General features: G+C 34.6%; 1 protein-coding gene across 1 annotated transcript in view; it reads right to left on the bottom strand.

The window, feature by feature from the left end:
• LOC140147205 (plexin-A2-like) overlaps positions 1-18,671 on the bottom strand; it is a 141,143-nt gene that overhangs the window by 104,177 nt on the left and 18,295 nt on the right. The window contains exon 2 of the mRNA XM_072168985.1: positions 2,173-2,213. The gene's annotated coding sequence lies outside the window, so the exon portion shown is untranslated. The remainder of the gene's footprint in view (positions 1-2,172; positions 2,214-18,671) is intronic.

The raw sequence follows: 18,671 nt of genomic DNA, 5'->3' as shown, positions 1-18,671 counted from the left end.
GGCTGATTTCAGGGAATAGTATTGGTGAACTCACTCAGGGTTGCCAAACCCGCGATTTGGTAGCCCAATTGGGCGACTTTTGACAATTTCCTGTCCCATAGAAACCAATGGTTAAGAAAAAATTTGGGCGACTTTTCAACATTGTCTCCCACGATTTCCGATAGTTTCCTTCCCCATAGAAACCAATGGTAAAGAGAAAAATTGGGCGACTTTTTGATTATTTAACCCGCGATTCGGGCTCAAATCTTTTGGCAACCCTGAACTCACTCTGATGGTGTATTGTATTGTCTGCATCACAAATATTAATATAGGTGGGCATTTCTCACCAGCAACAAAATAGGGATTTTGGTTCTATGGAACATTTAAGATACTTATTTTTCTTTCTTTCTCAAATCATAACAAAAGCACTTATCATATTGAAAATTCCACAGGTTGAGTGAGCAGGTCTTAAATAAATTGAACCTAGACTCATCTCCTGATGCAACTTCTATAGAACATACCAGAATATAAGATGCTTATTTTTCTTTCTCAAATCATAACAAAAGCACTTATCATATTAGAACTTTCACAGGTTGAATGAGCAGGTCTAAAAATAAATTGTATGTTAGTCTCATCTCCTAACACACCTTCTATAGAACAGCTCAGGATTGACATATCGTCTCGGCAGAGTGCAACACTATCGTAAGTGCAGTAGAATGTAATAGCTGCCTTTTGTAAATCGCATATTGTTTGCAGCACAATCCCACATCATGCTCATTGTAAAGTGTTGATGTTCTGTATACTATCCCGATGGCCACTAAGCTAACCCCAGGATATAACCTTTACATGTAGTTGGGTGTTTTTTCTAGTGTTATTGGTTAAAAGTAAGTACATTTATTGAAATGTTGCAAATGGCAGCTATTGCATTCTGCTGCACTTACGATAGTGTTGCACTCTGCCGATGATACATGGCCATACTACATTTGTGGAGCCAACATTCTCTTAGATATGGTGCCAAAATAGATGAATGGATATGGTGCCAAGATAGATGAATAGTCGTCTTACCTAAACAGTCCGAACTTCCTGAATGCTGTGTGTCCCAGATTGAAAACAGTTTCATTGGGTCCTCATTTGAGGTTGGTTACCCCCTCCCCCACCCACACATACCCTACATGTTTTCACCAACAACCGTGGACCCGTATTGTGTGTGTGGTTGTTAACAGTGCAACCGTGGACCCACACACACAGACATCATCATAATCCAAACGTGGACTTCTGTGATATTTCACCACTAACCATGGACCTGGCTGTCCTGGCACTAACCATGGACCCTACACCATATGCAAAGTTATGCTGTTTAGCACCCCCTGCTGCTGTCCGTGGACGTACACAGTTCGCTATGTGTGGATTTTCACTACATAAGTGTGGACTCAAAGTCCACGTTCGTAAGTGAAAACAAACGCCCCTATCCGTGTGTGCCTGCAATCTCACACTTTGGATATTGCTATCCAAATGAGGCCATCTGAATCATGCAAGTTTTTTTCGACATAACCTAGGACAAAAATACGCAATATGCCCAGCAACTGCAGCCCCTATTTCTAATGCCAAATCAAGGTTGTATCCCTCAAATGCATTTGGTATACAATTGCGACTTACTGCAGACATCAGCGAACCGAAATCAGTGCCAGTTTGCTGGTAGGTCCACGGTTTAAATGTGAAAAGTGTCATGTACATCCTTGTTTGCAGGCAAACACCAAGGCACCGACACACACATGAATACCGTATTTGTCCAATGTTGTTGTTCAAGCAAGAAAATAGCCATGAAACAAATGTCACAGCTATTGCACAATTTGTAACTCTATGCTGAGATGATTTGGCCGTGATTCAACTAACCTTTTCATGCCAAAAGTGCATTGAAAGGGGTTGCTTTAACATATAATTCAAGTTTAGGCTTTAAAATTGCAGACATGGAAATACAAATACAAAATCATCACCTCAAGTGATATCACACATATCAGAGTTACAGTTAGGGATAGGATTCAAGTTAACCTAACCCTAAAACTGATATCACCTAAAGTGATGTTTTGGATGAGCATCACAGATTTCCACACTAATTAGGTTGAACATGGTAATGCAATTAGTCCATCCTCATAAAAAAAGATGGTCATGATGTAAAGCAATAGGAAAACTCACCTCTCAAACAGCTTTTCTTCAAGACTGCACTTTAGTATAATCTGCAAGAAACAAACAAAATTGTATAATTTTAAAAGAAATTAATTTTAATACCAAAGAACATTTGATACAAATATAAGTTGGAATTAAACATTCACTAACCATCCTTTGCAGACATAATGTCATTAATGTACCATTGTTTATGTTGAATTTGTGTATAATTACCTATTTATAGGAAGTTTATGATAGGTTCTATTGCGCATAGAAACTACACATCCTGTTTACAGACGACATTTCTAGCCAAAGATAATAAAATAATCACTGTCCAAACTTCAAAGCAGATAACTACATATGCATTACATTGTATATCACTATACATGAAATAACATGGGTTTCGGTTTGAAACTAATTACAAAATTTATCAAAACAAATCAGTTGCCTTTAAAATTTATTACAGACACATACACAAATATTGCTCCTCACTTGCATTCAAAATTCATACTAATTCAGTTATTGTAATAAAAAACGAATGTTGAATTGACAGATGAAGGTCTCTGTTTTTCAAGAAAATGTATTGTACTTAATTATACCTACACATACTACAGGTGTTTTATTTGGGTTGAGTTATTGCACATAGTGTAGTTCAAGATATTACTAATACTATTAACTTTGTGATCAAAAAAATTGAGTTGATTCTTCAAATTACTCAATAATATTAAATACAAGAGTGCAAATTATCAAATCAACATAGGGGTACAAATATACATTGTATCAATCACTTTTGATACTTTGCCAATAATGTATTCATCGGTATAAAAATAACTTGTTTATTAGTTGAACACTCTCACTTGACTTTGATGAGTGACATAATTAGCACTTTAAAAGTCAAGACAAATTATTTACAATGAAAATAAGATTGATTTTTTTTATGAAGTCTAACTTATCTATACTGGTAAATAACATACTTCATATAAGAGATATATTTATATATATATAAAATTGTTATTAATAATATTTCACACAAATATTTTTCTTCATTTTAGAAAGTTGCAATCTTCATAATGCTCTGTATGGAACTCAATGGTTAACTCTAAATGCAAATACTAATATTATTATTACACCAGAGCCATTAGCCTGACACAAAAGATTCTAAAACCAGGCTCAGGTCAGAAACAGTTGAGACATATTATGTTGCATAAAAGCACTGTATCTGCAGTAGTGGCACTGCCAACTGAAATGCTTAGAAATGAACATGACAATTGTTTTGGAATAATAGGTATTTGACATTATATTTGCAAACGTTTATATTTATAATCCAAACTAATTTGTGCTTATTGTAATAGACTTCCGGTTCATATAGATCATGGAATCTAGCCAAAAGCCATACATGGGTGTTTTTTTGGAACAAAGTTGGCCAAGGGCGAGGGCAAAATATATTCCAGTTTCCTGTAATTTTGGTTTCCTGTAACGACCAGTGTCACTTCCCTATTCTGAACCAACCACACAATCCAATGGTAAAAGTGTGAAATAGTGTTTCATTGCATTGGTATTTATCCCACACAGGTTATATGCTCAGCAGTTCATTCCTTACTTACAATGACCAACAAATTTGCATACAAAATATTGGAAGCATAATAACTGCAGATTAGGCCCCGAACAATCGATTTTGAGTTTCCTGTCACATAATTTTTGAAAACAAGTGAGGTAACTTTTTCATTATTCATTATTCATTATTTTCGTGACTTTCATTATATGACAAAATGCGAGTGTAAAACACGTTGTTATTTACCGCTCACTCACTCAAAGGATGTTTAACCAAAGATATAAACTTGCAAAGAGGCTGCAAGGTCAAAATTGATACCAATTCCTTTCTTTTTACTATTATTTTTCTTATTTATTTATAATTTTGTGTGATTTAAGTACAAATTATCCAGTTGACGTTGACATGCGATATCGTCCACTGCATGACAGTACGACCACTGTCGCATATCTTAATTGATATGTACATGACAAATCTTTAATACAAACGTCAGCAAAGTCCCATCAAATTGAAATCAAAATACGAAACAATTGCAATTCATGAATTGGTAAGTTTTTACAGCTCCACTATCGAATCTTGCGCCAACAAAATTAAAGGGAAAACCCTGTGCGTACGTGTTTTGGTGATGTTGAATACCGCATAGTTCTTGCAGCAATGTCATAAACACAACGGAGTTGAAATATATAATTTTTTGCTCTTTTTGTATATTATATTTAATTTAAAACTATGTCGAATACTATTTAAAAATAAATAATTGATCAATCGGGACAACAAATATAAAATTAACAGTATTAATATATTTCTTTAATTACCACAAACAACGATATTGTGCAAAGTCACAAACAGCACTGTAGAATAAAAAATCAGACATTGAAAAATAATTTTTGTTCGACCGCATATTTCGTGCAACAGTGTCACAATAGAGCAGAGTTGAAATATATCAATTTTGCCATTTTTGTACAGTCAAATTAATGTAAAACGATACCAAGTACTATTTTAAAATATATGATTGATATTTATGATAAGAAATCCAAAAATAACAGAATCAATATTTTTTTTTTAATTCGCACAATCACTATTCATTGTGCGATTTCGCAAACAGCACTGTAGAATCATTGATCTGCATGACAGCATTAATCTGTCAGTCCAGTATATGATACGCACATGGAAAAGGACAGCGACGTCAACATATTTACAAAACGTTGCGAACCGGGCCTACAGGATCTAGGATATCACTATCAGACGCCAATCAACCGGCCGCAATGAGTTTACTGCCGGTAGCGAAATCAATGTTTTGAATTTGATTTTTCCACTAAAAATGCACAGATTTCATCGGTTTTTTTGCAAAAATGATAAGATTTTATTTTTATTTTTCGAAAATCGCAATAATGAATTCAAGTGCGGGCCCGAAAATGAAGTGCGGGCGGGCGACGGGAAACTCAAAATCGACTTTGCCAGGCCTTAATAACTGCCTTCACTTTTGTTTTACATGAATATATTGTAAAAGCCTTCCTTCAAACAATATTTCCAGGATGTCAATGTTATTTTAATATCCATTGTAGATACTGCATGAAAAAGGTTGTTTTTTTTTTTGGAATTTTTTTATTATTATTTTTTTTAATTCCCTGTACTTGGGACTGGTTGGGGGAAAAGACACACGACAGAGATGTAAGCCATGAAAAAACTCCTGTGAAATGCATGGAAATGCCCTGATTAAGCATGGAAATGTTGACCGGTCAACATCATTACCAGTTTTCTAATATCCAGCAAAATATTGTAATGTCAATATGCAATACAATACACACGTCATGTAACATTTTGACATCTATTGTTGACTACAAATGAATGACTACCTTATTATAATTGGACGCACAAGAAAGTAATAACTGATTACATCCATTTTGACTTGATTAGACAATGTATCTTGTCATTCAACGATTATTAATAGAAGTTAACGGATACAATTTTCGTTTATGATGTTAAAGGTCTAAGAATATATAGGGGGTTAATAAAGGTGTATCACTGATTGACTGACAGCAGCAAATATCCAGGAAGTACATACATTGGAAAATGGCTACTGATAATGAAGTCCTTCTCTGAGTGAGATCTTCAACATGTATATGTACGTCCAAGGACCTCTCTTTGGTACCTTCTTTTGATGTCATTTTATATTCCAAGGCTTTTAATCATTTTTACTAACTATAATTTGTATGTAATCATATTTATTAGCGTCATAAGATGGTGTTTTTACTTGTCATTTTAAATATTGGTTCTAATTGTTATATCTCATTTTAAATTTGGCCTTTTGGCAACAAAAATATAATAATATTAATAAATTGAATCTTGAATATTGAAGAGGTTAGGAGAGCCCAGCCACAAACATATGCAAATAACACTGAAAAAATCTATCACATTGGGTTGTCATATATGGGACCAAAATTATGTTCCTCATGCTTTGTTTGGATATATCTTAAAACAATTATTGGCATCTTTTCAAAGGTTTTAAAAAAATATTTAAAAGGTGTGCACAGGTAGTACAAATAATGAATAAATGCACTACAGATCACATACAAAAGCATGCAAAAGCTTGCCAAGCCTGAATCAAAATAGTCCAGAGATAAAGTATGTTTTCCTCCATGAGCAAGAGACAAACATATGGCAAAGAAGACTCTATTACATATAACCTCTTCGGCTTCAAACCCCCTAGCCACAGGCTGTGGCCCTCATGGACTTAGCGTGTGTGCAGCATGAAGCCAGCCCGAAGAGCTGGACTGACCTGACTACGAAGCACGACCTGTCGCCCTACACAGACTTAGCGAGCGCGTAGCAGGAGGCCAGTCCAAAGGGCTGGACCGAGCTCAAAGTGGAAGGGGTGACGCAACCTCTCTCGATAGCATGTAAAGCAACTGAGCCAGAAAACGGTGAGCTACAAACCCCCTCTTGGATAATGTTTGGGGATATTCTGATCTTTACCTTGAGAATCCAGTAATAATTTGTGATCTATCACATGATCACATTCAATCAAGGCAGTTGTTGGAAACTCACAATTAAAGATAATTAAAGAAGACAATCAAGAAAATATATGAATAACAAAATAAAGAAAACATAATGTTAGGTATATGTACCACTGTCACATTCTACATCTGACCTTAAGGGATCTGGAATGAGCGTTTTAAGTGTTTCGACAGTTTTTTTGTGGGACATTAGAGCAAACCAGACATATCGAATTGCATTCTGAATACGAAGAATGTCTTTCCGATATCAAATAATTTTCATTTTTTGAAATTCACGATATAATACAAATTTTATGACAAATTATTAAAATTTGATATTTTTCACATTTTTGATATATAACAGTCCTCAAAGTAAATTTTACAAATCTAATGATATATTCTTAAAGTGTATGTAGCTGGGAGGAAAAGCCGATGATCGATTGAAAATTTTGACCTTTCATATTGAAGATTTGGATTTTTTCCCCAAAAAGACCTTTTTTTGGTGTTTTGGGGAAAAAAATCCATATCTTCAATACGAAAGGTCAAAATGTTCAATTGATCGTCGGCTTTTCATCCCACCTACATACACTTTAAATATAAATCAGATTTATAAAGTTTACTTGAGTACTGTTAAATATCAAAAATATCAATTTTTAATGATTTGCCATAAAATGTGTATTACATTGCGAATTTCAAAAAATCAAAATTATTTGATATCAGAAGGACATTCTTCGTATTCAGAATGCAATTTGATATGTCTGATGTGCTCTAATATCCCACAATAAATACTGCCCAAATGTTCATACCCTTCCCTTAACTTGGTTATAAATCTGTTCATCTGTTCAAAACTGCCACGCTTTTGATGTGATGGGACACAATTTTTGACATTAACTTTTTGTATACAACCATTATCATTTATGAATGCCAGTTTTCCATTACCATTTGAAAACACTTTTATTCCTGGAGGTATATAATAAATTGTTGGAGTAGTCCCTCTATAAATCTACATACATGTATATTGTCCCATCTCAACAAACATATTAGTATCCATGTGTGTGACTTGAATGCATATTCTGAATCTTTAGATAATAAAATTAGATATTACCGCCTTCAGGCAGTTTACATTGTATTATTGCACAGAATACAGATGCTGTAATCTTCGGTCGATCCTTCGTGTAATATTTCGTGTAAGAAAGCCTAAGCTAATCCTAACCCTAATCTTAACCCTAAATTTCATGGATAGGCCTAATTATAAAGGAGTAACCTAATATTCATATTTAATTGTAACAACTAGGCAAGGTTACATGTTGTTAACCCCCCCTTTCTGCTTTTTGACTTTGGAAGGAAAGGAAGGAAGGAAGTAAAGAAGATGAAGAGAAAGTTGTTTTCCCTGCCCAGGAATTGACTCATCGACACCTCGGGTGCCAACCAGTAGAAGGGGTATAGCAAGCCATGTGTGTGACCGTGGCCTGGCTAAAGGTTTTGTGCTATGTAGTTTGGCATGATTATGTAATCGGAGATGCATGGTCTTGCAGTTGCTTCGTGCTGCATAGTTTTGTGTGGTCTAGTAGTAGTAGTGTTAGGGTTAGTTGAGGCCTATTTGTATGATTTGTATACTTAATTAAACCTTACTCTCTCTTTGCTTAAGTGGAAGGACAGAAGGAAGGAAGGAAGGAAGGAAGGAAGGAAGGAAGGAAGGAAGGAAGGAAGAAGATGAAGAAAAAGTTGGTTTCCCTGCCCAGAAATTGACCCACCAACCCTTCGTGTGCCAACAAGTAGAACTGGTATAGCAAGCCACACGTGTGACCATGGCCCGGCCAACATTTTTGGGCGTAAGTAGTTTTACCATGGCCCGGCCAACATTTTTGGGCGTAAGTAGTTTTGCAGGATTGTGCAATCGGATTATGTGGGTGCATTGGCTTGTAGTTACTTCGTGCTGTATGGTCAGCAGAAGCAGTCCTGACAATTTGTTGTTGCTGCAAAGAAATTTTAAAAAACAAAAGGCGGAGGCACAAGCTTTAGCGCAAGTTTAAATATTTAGATATTTTCTTTATCCGGGTGGAATATAATTATATATCCAAACCTAACGCTAAACACAGCGCCTGAGTGATAGTTAAAAGCTTCCATTTTGACCCAGTCCCAAGTAACATATGTTCCTCACCAAGCTCTACAACTATCTTGTGAAACAATCATGTAACAAAACAGAACAATAAAATGGTAACCTCAAAAGAGACAATGACACATAATTGCAAAACCTGGCTGAATTGCCAGCAAAATGCAACACACATCAAATTCATCTATCACTCTGACAAGAAAAACAGTCTTCATGACGATATCTAAAGTGTATTTTATCTTATTTCTTGAAGGCAGAAGTAGTACATGTGATATTCTGATATTTTCTAACAACACAGAATTATGCAGACATAACACTTGCAGTAAAGTTTGAATATATGGCACAACGGGAACATACGAAATATGCAAATCAACAGTAGCTGTTTTTCTAAGCCATGTTCACATCAGTTTGTTGATTTGATCAACAAAGCAGAATCAATCGTGCCTCCCTTAACGTTTTCAGATGGCCATGGACACGACTTGGCTGCATGCATTTTGCACATTTGTGAAATGCAGACGTGCATTTTGTTGGCAACTAGCATAGCAAAAAAGGCGCTATTTACTGATGGTTTTGGAGCACAAGTGGAAAGTTGTGAAGAGTACGAGGTGGGAATTATAAACTGGAAGGAACGTGTTCTTTTTTCATGGTTCAGAATGTTAAAAACGGTGGAGAAAACAAGTGATAATCAAATAATGGCATACGTTTGCTGCATAGTCCACCATCAAGTGGACTGACCTACTTTGATTACATTACTTTAAATTAATGATGTGTCTCAATTATATTCAGGAGGGGATCCAGGCTTTGAAAAAATGGTCAAATTACCAAGAGTTGAGAGGCTAAAATGGGCTGAAATCATTGAAAATAGGCTGATTTTGCAAATTTGCACCCCCTCCTCCCTGAATCCTGCTACTGACATTTATAAGAGGTAGAATGATGAATGTATAAATTTGATCTCTTCACACCATGTATCTATCTAGGCTGCACATATTTTGTTTTTGTGAACAATTTCATTTTTTAAGGTGGCCCCCACACAAAGGTGTGTATAACAAACGTTTGTAAATACAAATACAAATAATATGCAATATGCAAATAAGCTCATTAATATTCAAAATTATACAAATAACATGACACAAAACTGCATTTAGGTTTTCAGGAACTTTTTTTCTTTTTTTAGCTTAGTGAGCTATTTTTATTGGTGATATATTTCTATCTTGACATTAAACTTGTTGCATTGTAAACACTCTCTTTCTCCTCTATCTCCATCTCTTTACATTTCAATGGATTTCTACTCAATCCAAATGGTATAGCAATTGTGTAACATAATGGACACTCGACAACATTGTTCATTCCCTGATGCAAAGTCACATTGTCATACATTATTCAACACTTCCTATGTCAACAAAACGGTGTTTAAGATGGCCGACAAATGAAGCAACAAGATGGTACACTACCAAGTAAAACAGCATCATACCCAGTGCCACAATTCATTAAACCTACATTCAACAATCGCATCTCAACATTTGACAAGTTGTGCAGCATGAGTTGTGGTACCCAATGCATTCAAAGTTCCTTCAATGCATATACATACATATTGGTGCCAAAGGACTGTGACCTGATAGATGAGCATGTTTCAGATCCTATTTAAAGTTGTCTGTATTATCCCTGACACACTAAATTAAGTGCTTCAAATTGACATCCGCACATGTGCTTTCATTCAAAACACCCTTTCTTTGACTCATTCAAAGCTTTCAGATACAAAATTAAACCTCTCTTTCATTCAACTAAAATCAAGTTTTATTTTAAATTACATGCACTTAAATTCATTTATTTAATGTTTATGTATTTTGCAACAGGTTATTATCAACTATACACATTTAAATTTGTCATCATCATCTCCTATTCAAACCCAAATTTCAATGACAATCATTTGTAGCATTTTTAATCTTCCCTTGATATCCTCTCTCTGAGTCAAGTTGTCTGAGTGAACAGAATTAAATTAATGAAAATAAAAAGGTTTATCAAATCAATTCAATTCACGTAAAATAAAGAGCCTTCTCTGACTCGGCCATCTCAAGAGACTCCTCCTAAGCACGGAGTAACAAATAACCTGTCTCAATCCTTTCCGGTTACTTCACTCAATCCTCATTTGCACAAATTTAACGCTAAAATTGTATTATACTTGATTTTTGTTATCAATAAGTAGAACCTGACATTTACTGTTGAGTGTTGTTTTAGACACTGCTGTTTTTACAAATAAATGAAGTCACAGATTAGGCACACATGCACAGTCAGGCACGCAGCACTTTATACTCTATTCACCTTCATTAATGGTACTCACAACTGCACATTAACATTAATCAATAAATTAAAAGGGATCAAAACATAATCCAGACTAAATTAATCTTTCATCATCCATAAATCTTTCACCTGTTGAATTGATTGCATAATCATGTCATAAGCTCTCTCCGATTTACTGTCAATGTAATAAGCTTTCAGGTAAGAACATCTTTCTTCTCCTTTCTCTCATTGCCTAGCTAGACAGGTACTTGACTTATTTTCAAGAAAGGAATTTTCTACCATTTCCAACAATCGAGATGTATTAGCACTTCCACAAAATATTCCCGGTTTCCATGTATACACTTATTATATAACTCATGAATTGTAAATTAGTTCATACTTTTAGCATTATCTTGCCGGAAATTTGTCAAATTAAATTCCTTGCAAAAAAATAAGAGCACACATGTTATAGAAGTATCTCAGGCAGCAGGTACAATATTAAAGAACAGAGTTGTGAATGCAGGTCAAACCCTATCCAATTGATGGATGTCTATAAAACCTACACCTAAGGCTTGGTATTTGCAGGATTTGTTTTCTAACTACGATTGTGTCAAATTCAAATTTAAATTATTGAGACAAGTGTAAATTCCGGTTGGGATTTACAGGTCTTTTAGCTTGGAAAGCTACAGCACATTAAGATGCAAATTACACATCTTTTCACAAATTCCACATGATTCCACGTACGATGTGAACCTTAGTGAGAGAGCGACTCGGGTTGAGTGGCACTATATTGTTACATGTAATGTGCATTGAACACCTTACCTTTGTATTGCGTTCATTATATCTAGAAACACTCCACATCTTTTGGACATTTCATTATCTAAATACACTATAATGATGAGCAATCAGCCGTTTAGGTTTACATAGCTTTCATATCAGTAAAAGTCGGTCACAATCCATCACAATTCTTTCTTTTCAACATCTATTTTATTAAATTTCACTTGAAAGGCAAAAGGAGTTGGGATTGGTTACATGATGTGCAGTCATTCTCAAGTATTGTTACTATACAAAAAAATGTATTTCACGAATAATATAAAAACATTGATCTTAAGACCTTTTCAAACCACATGTTGAGAATGTTAAAGATGTTATGTATGGTTCTCTTGAAAAAAACCTGATTTTTATTTAATGCAAAATGAGCCATTTGTTTTTGACTCATTTATTTTCATTCATCCATCCATTCATTCTTTTGTTCATTCATTCATACTTTATAAAGTAGCAGGGGCATTAAAATAATGTGAGGGATTAATGAAGTCCTCAAAAATGTGTAAAAATGCAAACAAAAAATCAGTTGGGCACAGTGGTATTTGGATCTGTGGGGCACGGCAGTGGGTGCCGTCGATATGGGGCGATTTAGGAGCACTCCGGCAACCATGAGGCTTAGACAGTAATTGCCACCAATGCCGTTGATTACTTTGAGGGCTGAGCTACAGCATAAGCTGTAAAATCTGCTAATCCAGCCACAATCCCAAAATTAAAGACACACAAATTGTTTTTATGCGCTGAATGGATAAGACAAGATTTATCAGCTGCAAAATATTTAAGAACTCACTTAATGTTCTTTAAAACTGTAAACCATGCAAATACATACATGTAAAAGTACTGGCTTGTACAGGTAGTCTCAAAATCTCCAAACCTGAAATCACTATTGTTCATGACACACGCCAGACTTACCAGCATTTTACCCTGCATTTTACAGTATTTTGTAATTTAATTTACCCCAATTGGGAAAATAGAGACTAACTAATTGTATCTGTACTGTTATTTTTCTCCAGAGCTATTTAGCTGACAACACACTGGACACATGAATGGTCTGTAACCAAAGGGTCTAGTCTTCCTCTTACCATGGTAACGGGATAGTGGGTGATGAGCAAATTAATAGCACCAGTCCTCGCCCATACATGTATCAGCATCCCGCATCCACAAGTATTTGTTCCCAACATAATTTCCTTTGATTCTTTACTGCTCCAACAACCATTTATGATTTTTTTTTTCACATTTTGACACACAAGACCTAACAACTGCCAGTACAAATACTTGAGTCTTGAAACATCTATCATAAGATGCATGGTGTTACTTATCACTGTGAATTTGGGATACAAATGACAAATTAACCTGACAAAACTAATGATCCAGTTACCATCACTGCATGAATGCTGTAAAACAATTTTTGTGGCATAATTTTTTGTGTGCAAATAGGCACATTTTCTGCAGTGCATACTTAGGCAAAATTTGTTGGTACAAAATTTTCATATGTGGCTTGCTATCTACTGAAGATAGCAAGTTTATTCCTTTGCAAGTTTCATACATTAGATATCTTTGTAAATATATAAATTTGCAGCATTTATCATCGGAGTCTCTAAAGTTGGTCCAAAATTTTCATATGTGGCTTGCTATCTACTGAAGATAGCAAGTATTTCCCTTTGCAAGTTTCATACATTAGATATCTTTGTAAATATATAAATTTGCAGCATTTATCATCGGAGTCTCTAAAGTTGCTTGTCACATCAAGTTGTATCACAAGAACTATACAGATGCATTGTTGTTTCATGCTTCATTACAAATTGTTGCACAACTTGAAACATTTCAAGTGATCCATATATAAAATGACTTCCAAGTACTTCTCTGTTCAGTTTGACTCACTCAAAAACAAGACCTGTTTTCCTGTGAACAGAGGCAAGGCCTCATTACACAACTCTCCTGCGTGTCGATTTATTTCCTCCCAGCTCACTTATAATTCAATGTAACAAGCTTCACTTTGTCTTATACCCAAGCTTTTCCAGCATGGACAACCAGCTAGTCGGAACTCATTTTAACTTGGGAAGTTCACGCCTGTAGAGGTGTACATCATATGTATATTTGATTAAGAGCATTAAGAATTTACCAGGTTTATATTTCAAAGGCAAAAATATGCTGCGGGTAATATGTTTAAAATTACATATCACAGATTATCAGGTCATCTTGTGTGAGGGCAATTGTACATATAAATAGCTTTCTGCATTGTATTGATTACGCAAGAGGTACAAAAGGTAAACAAGTATTATTTCTGATATTTATTAAATATACACATTTTACGTACTGGTCCAAGTAACTAACCATAACCAGTACACAATGAGACTGGTATCTTTCCTTTCAAATTAGAATTAAGTGGAGGAAACGGACCTGACTTCTTTATATGTAAATTTGATTACACTGCTTGCTAGCCAGCGAAACTGCACGGATGTCAAGTATTTTGTTCCAGACAATTTAGAAGATATATTTTGAACAAAATTTTGGTTGAGAGATACTTGTAGACAGAGAAGGAGAGAGATGGAGATATAAGATGCACAACAATAACAGATATATAAAGAGAAAGAGATGAAGGAGAGAGGAGCGAGGAAAAATAAAAAGAGAGGAGAGGATAGGAGAGACTAAGAAAGAATTTAAGAGAGAGAGAGAGAGAGAGATGAGAGGGGGAGAGAGATAGAGAGAGAAGGAAAAAAAGAGGTTGTTATCATTTGAGGCAAGAAAATAGCCAGCCAACTAGGCATCATGTTGGACTTTAACACCTCACACGGCACAAAAACAGTGGAGTATTGAATCTCGCCGAGCCCGCGAGACAACTTGGCTCAGTCAATTAGTTGCTTAGGGTTGTCTTGCATTCAATCTTTAAAATCTATAGTATCATCCGCATAATGGCTGCTAGAATGTTTCAATGAATTGCTTATTTCCTACACACTCTTATTGCCGCGTAGATGTTATTTCTGCAATGATCACATAGTCTTTTTGATTAAGTTTTTGAAACTTGTGTCTGGTAAAAATGCAACTATTCAAATTGCACACGTCTCTTACGTGTTATAATTCAAGGCTGCAAATTATTGAATATAATTATGTGTGCGGTACATACAATGTACACTGGAAGTATATGATGCCATTTTTTTTGGTTAAACAATGATTTTTAAAGGCACATTTTAATTCTTGATCCACAAATTTCATCCTCCTTGTCACTGCCTTGTCTCTCAAAATATTCACTTTCATAAAATTGTTAACTTTGTCACATTTCAATCATAATTTCTGTCTGCTACGACAATTGTACAGTTTTTAGTTTAATGTGCAATGTATAACCACAACAATGCCAAAGTGACCTTTTGCAAACTCGGTCAAATTTGCTGGAATGCTTTTAGCAGCCTTTCCTAAATTTTCCTGTCTCCCCCTCTCCCTCTGGCTATCATACATGTACCACTGATGAAATGAACGAATAGACAAAAGAACACACATTTTTGTTAAAGTCAAAATCCAATCAATTTCCTCACCCCTCAATCCCAATTGCATATTCATCACTATATGTATACAATACCAAGAAGATCACTTGAACAGCAATAATACTAGACATGAAAAGAAAAAGGCAAAAGTGCCTATATATGTACCTTTTTCTGGTTGCTATTTGATGATTACTACAGGGGATAACTAGAAAACCTTAGTCATTTTAATAGGTAGGCAGATCCTCGTTTTCCAATATTTAATTTACTCAGTCCCTGTATGAAGCATTCAATCCCTTGTGTACTTGCAATCTTGTGAGTGGAATCTGAAACACACAAATGCAATACGTGATTTGTCACAATATTTAATTTACATCGTCCACACACTTGTTCAATTCTTGATCTGTTTCTTATAATTAGATATTGTTCTTAATTTATTTTGATAAAAGTGTTCGTCTTTTTTGAAAAACAAATTATAGAACTATCATAGAAAGGTAACAAATTCAATCGTTGATCGTCATTCTATCATTATGAACAACACAATCCTGTATAGCTGCCCCTTTTTGCAATCATCTTCAGATACATGACTCTTCCACCTTGCGAACACACAAGTAAATCTGGTAATAGATATGGGAATATCCACATTATCAGCTTGCCAATCTTGTAAACCACATGGGTAATATACAACCTGTGATATTGAAGCTCGATTGGGTAGTACATGAAGAGTGTTACCATTATTTGTGACTTCCTATCCCACATAAACCAATCCTCTCAGCATTTTTACTAATTTCAATTCTTGTGCAAATTTTGTCCCCTTGTATCTAACCAATGATTATGAGAACATTGTGACAAATTTCATCTCATTTTGTCCCAGGATTTTCATACTGATTTCTTGGCAACTCTAGCAGCCATCAGTCAGTGTATTCACAAGACTCGCATATATCCACAGGCAGATTATAATATTATGTGCCTTCAAAAGCATGCTGTTCATCATTTCTGCAAATTTGGCCAATTTTCTTGTCGACTTCTTGCTCGCTATTAATTAAATGGCTACATGAAATAGCAACTGGACAGAATGCATTTCTTTAGTAGCAAAAGCTTTATATTATTATTTTTGCTTTTCTATTCAACTTCCCTCTCTCTTGATATGCATTGCACAATACAAAACAAAAGCATTTAAATTATTGACATGTTTTATATTTAATAATTGTAGGCCTATTGTGCTTTAAAAATAACATACATGTATTTTAACACAACAAATGTATGCATTTTAAACACCAAAACATTTTCCTTAGGCCTAAAAAAACATCTTTGTTTCCTGTAGCAGGTCTAAAAAGTAAAATGCGAAATGTGTTTTTTTATTTTTATTTTTAAATCCATGCCTTGAAATGAACTTTTTAATGCGAATTGGAATGAGAATTTACAGTGGGTTTCTCCGACACCCACAAAAAAAACCATATTTCTTCATATTCGAGAATAATTTTATGATCCCCTTTCAACCTGCAAATTAAAAAAGGTATTTAAAAAATGTGTGATGTTTTCTCCAGTAGTTTTTCATTACACATGTAATGTGTAAATGTTTTCTCCAGTAGTGTTTTATTTTTTTGTTTTTCCTCCTTTTTAAGCAACAAAAACCCCCTCAAATGCGCAAAATAAGCCGTCAAAAAACGAAATGCGCGCGCTACGGGAAACAAACTTGTTTTTTTAGGGGGGCCTTATTTTTAAAAGTCCACTAACAAAATGTTTTCAATCAGTGAAACAAAACTCAATTTAATTTTGCACACTGGTACCCCTTGTTGTAAAATCATGTTAATTTCATACAGTTTATGCATTTGTGACCATTACTAAACTCAGTGCAATTTCTGTATATTATTAAGTTAAGATTTTTCAATTATAGTACAAAGAAACGATAATATACAAATTAAGCAAATCATGCCAAGGGGAAGGGAGATAAATATATTATTTTCCCATGAAATTCTAATAGAATCACCCTGCATAATTCCCATTTCTCATGTGTTCTTTCATACAAATTTGAGCTTGATTAGCCATTCTGACTACGAGAAAGGATCAAATTTCCATGAATTTCTTTTTAAGTTGAGTGTGTTAAAACAGGGATATTTCATATCCCTGGTTAAAATATACAACTCACACACACCCCAACAATAATCTGTAAAATTAATGCAATATTTTAGCAACAATCATTCATGGAGAGAGAGAGCGAGAGAAAAATTTACAGCATTTCAGTTTGGTAAAAATATGCCCCGGGTAGAGAGCTCAAAAATAATTTTCCGTTAGGTTGAGTGCTCTAATGACTATTTTAAGTTTTAATAATATCAAAACTCAGATTTGGTGTCTCCAGGCATTAGCATCTGCACTTGTCTGCAAACCATGATCATGTTGTTTATTAAAGCAACTCTGTGCGTGTATGGTGGTGTAAATTAATTTTCTCATCATAAATAATTCTCACTCGCCCAGACATTTTCCTAAAATATTAAAAGCGGACATGGATAAGCATGAAAATTTAATGTTCTGGACTTAACAAAAGGCCTCTATGCTGAATGTATTTTGTAATCTTATCTTGTCTTGCAAAGTTTTTATAAATGGTGCTATTTTCTATGCCCAAAATGACTCTGCCAATATATTTTGGCTATAATATTTCAACATGAAAGGCATCATTTCAAGTCTCATAAGATGAATGATCATGATAAAAGTGCAAACCTTGGTGTCAGTGTTGGGAGTCCATTTACCATGGCAATGCTGAATTCAATCATATTTTCTATCAGCCTCACCAAAATTTAAAGGGATATTCTTTTAAATTGATAGCAAAATAAGTTATTTAATATCATATTAGTATACTGCAATAAAGCTCAAATGTATCAGTACTAACATCATCCCGATGAATTGCTGTATTCTAAAACATTCAACTTCTCAAATATAAAAATCTTCCAAATATGCATTCTTTTGTTATTTGACTACTTGAGAAAATATTGGGATTATACAACACTGCACCCTAACATAACATGGCATTAAGGAAATACATATTAGCTTCACTCTCATATTTTTAGTGAATGTTTTAATGGAAAAATGAACAAAAAAATGAAATTCTAAAAATGTCACCATTTTACCTTATTAAATCCGCTAGTACTGACCGATTGGTTCCAATGAAAACAAGGTTATTCACATCTATGACTTATTCAAGAGGAGACAATCCAAAGTAAACAAAAGTAAACAAAAAAAAATGAAATTCTAAAAATGTCACCATTTTACCTTATTAAATCCGCTAGTACTGACCCATTGTT

Source organism: Amphiura filiformis, chromosome 3, assembly GCF_039555335.1.
Source record: "Amphiura filiformis chromosome 3, Afil_fr2py, whole genome shotgun sequence".
Classification (NCBI taxonomy): domain Eukaryota; kingdom Metazoa; phylum Echinodermata; class Ophiuroidea; order Amphilepidida; family Amphiuridae; genus Amphiura; species Amphiura filiformis.
This window is presented reverse-complemented; position numbering and strand designations above follow the sequence as displayed.